Consider the following 6000-nt stretch of genomic DNA (forward strand, 5'->3'; position numbering starts at 1 on the left):
TTCAATCCCCCCCTTTCTAAGTGTTTTTCTATCCTTCAGAACTGAAACAAAATTCATCCCGCCACGGGCGCTTCCTCCTTCCAAATTTCGCGTGAAGGGTCTAGCGTGCCGTCCTCCCAAGTGAAACAGGGAGGTAAAGAAAACGACACCACACTCCCTGCCGCAAAGCACAAATATAAACACCCCAACAAAAACAGAGCCTCTTTCGAGGGCTTGGCTAGATGCATGTCTAAATCCTACTTCTCATGTTAAAGGATGATGCGAAAAGCGATAGAGTGTGGGAAAAATAAAATGAAACGGAATCAATACCAAACGGATGATGATCCATAAACTGTAGCGAAGAAAAGCAAAGAAACTAGGATCCCGCGAGCAAGCTAGCAAAGTAAAAGCAAATGGTCAGCACACCGATTAGCCATGAAAGCACACAAAGGTCGACATGCGCGTCGAGAATAATCATAATACACCTTCCAGAGGAACAAGCAAACCAAACAAGCAAATATAAAGTAATAGGAACGTGTCTCCAGGACGAAAACACGAAGCAAGTGAATGAAATCGTGTCCCATAGATAAAGCGGAACACTCAGGTAATAAGCGTCGATCGGTGACTATCCAAAAACCTTGCACACTAGCACACAAGTTAGAGATAACAAACATCGCAATCAGAATTGCGTTGGTGCTTTACACCGAAAAAAGATAACGAAATGATAAATTTGACATTAACACACTTTTTAAACCTAAATCGAGCGAAAGTAAGATAACAACCAAAAATAGCACTCAAATGTTAGTCAAATATGTACACAAGTATCATGGAAACCAAAGCAAGTATTTACAAATCAAAAGGTACACTGAAACGGTAAAATCGTGTAAAAACGATAAAAACTAAACTGTATGACAAGACAACTAAATTCTAACAAGCAAAATAATACATGTTTTTATTCATTTTTATCAAGCAAAAGTCTAGCAAAATTTTGTTTTCGTGTTTTTTATTATGCTAAAAATAATGGAAAGCAAACTAGTTAAAAAAAAACTAAAACTAATGTGAATTAATATTGAAACAGGGGGTGAAATATAGAAAATAGTGGTGCAGTACAGAAACAAGCGTAGGCCCATATACACTCATCCGAGGGAGTATTTTATTCACAATTTTGTATCAAACAGAGGTGCATTGGACTTAAAGGGGTGAGGAGAGGAATTCGTGTGACAGGCCCAAGGTTATGATCCAATTATGATTATTTGATTCAATTAAGCATAATTAACAACAGCTAACCATAATTACCAACAATCAACCACAATTACTAAAAAATGAACTAAGAGAGGGATTTAGGTTACATGAAACAGAACTTGGTTCTCTTCTCCCTCAAACCAGCGAATGTGCGGCCGGAATCCTTCCTTCACCGGCGAGGCTTCGCTGTCCACCACCACCAAAAACGCCCTCTCGCTCTCTTCATCTCTCTTTGTCCGATTTCGTCTCCCCTGCGCTTATGGTTTTTGAAACTTCTTCTATCCGTTCAGATCCTTCCGTGTAAACTCACTGCGACGTGGTTGTTGTTGTTGGTGAATGAGCACGAATATTGTTGTTGTTGCTTCGTGAAGATTCGTTGCTGATGCTTAAGTGAAGATCCGTTGCCGATGATGCTTTTCTTTGAATTGAGGAACGAAGGATAGAGATTGAAGAGGAAAGATTGAAAGTTTCTCCTTGAACGATTGAAGATCTGTTGAGATGCGAAGAGGATGAACGTTGTTGAATATTGACGATAAAGGTTCATCGGCGATGCAAGATATGCGCTGAAGATTGATGTGTGATGGAGGCTTCTTGAAGATTGAATTTCGAGGGAGATTGATTGGTGATTTTCTGTATTTGTGATTAGAGATTCCAGAGCGTTTATTACAGGTTGGTGATGAATGGAGAGTGTTGAAGATGACTTGTGAGAGAAGGTTCAAGATTTAAGGTGATTGATGATGAACAATGAAGAACGATGAAGCTCCGGTGTAGTTTGATACGATTCGGTTATGAGGTGAGTATCAATTTCTGTTACGTTTTGGCCACAAGTTTGTTACATTCTTCTTTTTTGTTTTTTCTTTGATTCTTCGTTCTCTTTTTTTGTGTAGGTTCATGAATGATGTTATGGTGAATCGTGTAGTAATCGAAGGATTGAACCGAGGGAGAATTGAAGATTGTGAAGGTGTTGATTGAATCGTGATCAATGATGCTGAAGGTCGGTTAGAGTCTGAAGGAGAATGTTTAAAGATTGATTGGGGGTAAGAATCAGTGGAGGGAAGGTTTTGTTACAAGTTTGTTATCGATCCTCGGTTCTGAATTTCCTCCCCTTTTTTGTTGGTGAATGCTGAGTTTTGGATAGCTGCAGGGTCGGTTCATAGTAGGATACTGAGCCAATTGCTCTTCTCTCTTTTATGTGTAGGTGTTGCATTTTTTTTTAATTCAATTTAATTGGTAATGGATGGACTTGAATATTGGATCATGGATGTATAGATTTTGTGTATAATTTTGTGAATGGACTATATTGAATGGTATTGTAATTTTATGTGGATTTTGAATATGGTATATTTGAATGGGCTTCTGATTTGTAATGGGCTTTGTACTGAATTTGATGAATTTGAATAATGAACTTGAATGTATATTTGCATGTATTTTGTACTTGCAATTTTTGTATCTTGTAACCATATGAATACACCTTCCATCCTTGTATGCTTAAAACTATTTTGATCCAATCTTCAATTGTGAAGTATTTTTGAATTTAAATCATCACTTGAACGAACTTCACTTTGATGCAATCCTAACTCGATCAATGAACCAAATTACTTACATAAAAAAGGACAAACAAAATCCTTGACTGCCATCTTACTTCAACATAGCAATAACGCCTTAATGATCCTTGAAGAAGATAAGAGTTGAGGCACCTAAGAACATCTCAACACTGAAATCCAATGAATCTTAGATGAATTAACGATTGCTGCCACCATGTATAAGAAGCTCTTTATTATTTTTTTTGATTTTCGAACGACGAAATAAATGCCATCCATAACTTATAGCACGGAAAAGAGGGCAAATCTTGGGGTGCAACAGCTGCCCCTATTCAAACTTCTTGAACCTGACGAGTGAGAAATGAAAGTTTAGAACCGTAAAGGTGGAAGGAGATTGAATACCAGAATGAACTCAAAAATTTGCACTCTTGATCAATAGAAGATTCCGTCTTGTAATAAGAAGGAATGTACCATCACGTAAGCAGGGAGAAAAAACTTCAATTGACTTGGATAATTAAGTAGCTCCACAGGCAGGGGAAAAAACTTCAATTGATCTGGGCATCAAGAGAAGGAACATCTTCGACTGATCAGGGTATCAGACGTAGTAGATGTCTTTCGAACAGGAATCGGGGATAGATGTCTAGGTCGATCTGGAAATCGAAATGAGATATTCCGGCTGATCTGGGCATCAACGGGTAGTAAGTATATATGGTCTGGGTACCAAGGCGACATCCCCATCTTATGCAATTAAATCATCAAGCAGATATTCCTACTAATCTGGGCATCAGCGGCTTGCTCCTTCGTAAGATCGACGAGATCCGGAGGCGGTTCCCTCAACTGGAAGTCTGGTTTATCAGGACAGGAACAATATCTCTTCCGAACTGTGTACACCGGGAAAGGAAGTCTTTAAGCTGATCTAGGCTCGATGCTAGCAAATAAGTAGAACAATCCTCTTCTGAATGACAAAGTCAATCAGGCAGATATCTCCATCTGGTCTGGGCATCAGTGGCTTTCTCCTTCATAAGATCGACGAGATCCAGAGGCGGTTCCCTCAACTGAAAGTCTGATTTATCAGGAATAGAAACGGATATCTCTTCCGAACTGTGTGCGCCGGGAAAGGAAGTCTTTAAGCTGATCTAGGCTCGATGCTAGAAAATAAGTAGAACAATCCTCTTCTGAATGACAAAGTCAATCAGGCAGATATCTCCATCTGATCTGGGCATCAGTGGCTTGCTCCTTCGTAAGATCGATGAGATCCGGAGGCGGTTCCCTCAACTGAAAGTCTGATTTATCAGGAATAGGAACAAATATCTCTTCCGAACTGTTTACGCCGGGAAAAGAAAACATCTTCAACTGATAGTAGGCACCAGGACTAGGCAGATGAGTTCTTCTTCTGAACGAAAATAAATCGTCAGGACGTAGATATTTCCAACTTATCTGAGGCATCAGCAGGCTTGCTCCTTCGGAAAATCGACAGGGATCCGGAGGCGGTTCCTTCAACTAAACTGGAATCAGGATAGGAACAAATATCTTCAACCGATCTAAGGGCATCGGGAATATGAATGCATTCAACTGATCTGACGATGTCAAGATAGGGAAACAAACTTCTTCTGATTTGAACATCAGGATAAGCGTCTGTAACGATTAGGCGAGTTGCTCTCTAGGAGGCATTTTGAAACTTGATAACTTTCCTGTAGAAAGAAACAAATATGATATGATTTATGCATGATACATGTATGAATGTTTGTGGAATGACGTTCCTGAGAAGGAAGACGTTATATGATTTGAGAATGCAATGCGAATGATGCATGATTCGGATGCTGCTTAGGGAGACAGCGGAGGAGCACTGAATTGCTGAAGAAGTCCTAGGGAGAGTATAGAACTCTACGGGGAGGACAAGATGAGTGACCAAGGGTCACAACTGCGAGCTGGCAAAGATGGATCAAAAATCTGCTGGAGACGATCAAATCTAGACGCGAGCTCTAATTGGGGAATAAATCCTGCTTGGGGATTCAAACATCCCAATTGACTGCTTAGGGAATACCCTGGCAACTTCACTAGAGAAGCAAATTCTCGACACTCTGGGGATGTGGAGATAAGGGCAAGTCATGGAGACAACTCTGATGGGGAGTAACCAACTTGCTTGTGTAGGATGCATTCTGCTGGGGAAGTCCTTGACGGGAATAGATTCTGCTGAGGATGCATGTGAATCTCTGCTGAGGAAAGACTCAGTGGGGAAGATGAATACTTCTACATGACGATCCGCTGAGGAGATAGGAAATCCGTTGGGGATAAGGAACCTGGCATAAGAACCTTTTGTTTAGACAACTCCACTGGGGAATAAAATGACTCTCCTGGGGAAAACAGGTCAATCTGTTGGGGAGAGAAACGCTCTACTGGGGAAAATGAGGCATTCGGGAAAAGAACCTCATTAAGAGCATTGCTAGGGAATCAGATACCATTCAATCATGATTCAATTGGGGAGAAGACATTCCGCCGGGGAATAAAGCTTCTGAAGCACGGAGATTGCATTGAGATGTGCTTTGCCGAGGAGATGAGAATCTTGGAACAATGAGAACCTCATCTGGATGCACTCAGTTGGGAAATGAGGGTCTCTCACTTGGCTAGATCAACCTATACGTTGATGTGGTGAACTCGAAAGGATGTACCTGCGAGATAAACATATGAAAATGCCCCAGGATATAGCATGTAATATTTGCATGGTTTCCTCACATGGAAGAGGATGACGATGTTCACCCACGATGGGTAACTGCAAGAGCAAACAGATTGTTAGACAAATATGCTTTGAAACTTTCCAAACAGGCAATGGATTCACGAGTTGACAAGCAAGCAGTGATTAGAACACCAAACAAGTATCGGCCGGAGCATCAAACAGGCATTGGTTCTCCATGAGAATGCCACCAGGAAGTGGGCTTAAGGGGTCAAGCAAATGTTGACTTCAAAGGAACCAAATTGGCATTGGCTTTCACAGTGTTCTGCATATTCGTGTTGATTGTAAGGATGCCAATCAAGTAATGGGCTTACAGACACATTGGAGTGTATATGATAACTATCCGCAACTGTTGGAAATCCATGACACGAAGGTCGAAAAGACAATGAATGGTTGTAAACTCACGACTCGAGGGTCGGAGAGCAGATGAAAGATTAGAAACTCGCGACTCGAGGGTCGGAAAGGAATCAAACTCACGACACGAGGGTCGGAAAGGAGGTAAACTCA

The sequence above is a fragment of the Vicia villosa genome, linkage group LG1 (genome assembly GCF_029867415.1).
Source record: "Vicia villosa cultivar HV-30 ecotype Madison, WI linkage group LG1, Vvil1.0, whole genome shotgun sequence".
NCBI classification, from domain to species: domain Eukaryota; kingdom Viridiplantae; phylum Streptophyta; class Magnoliopsida; order Fabales; family Fabaceae; genus Vicia; species Vicia villosa.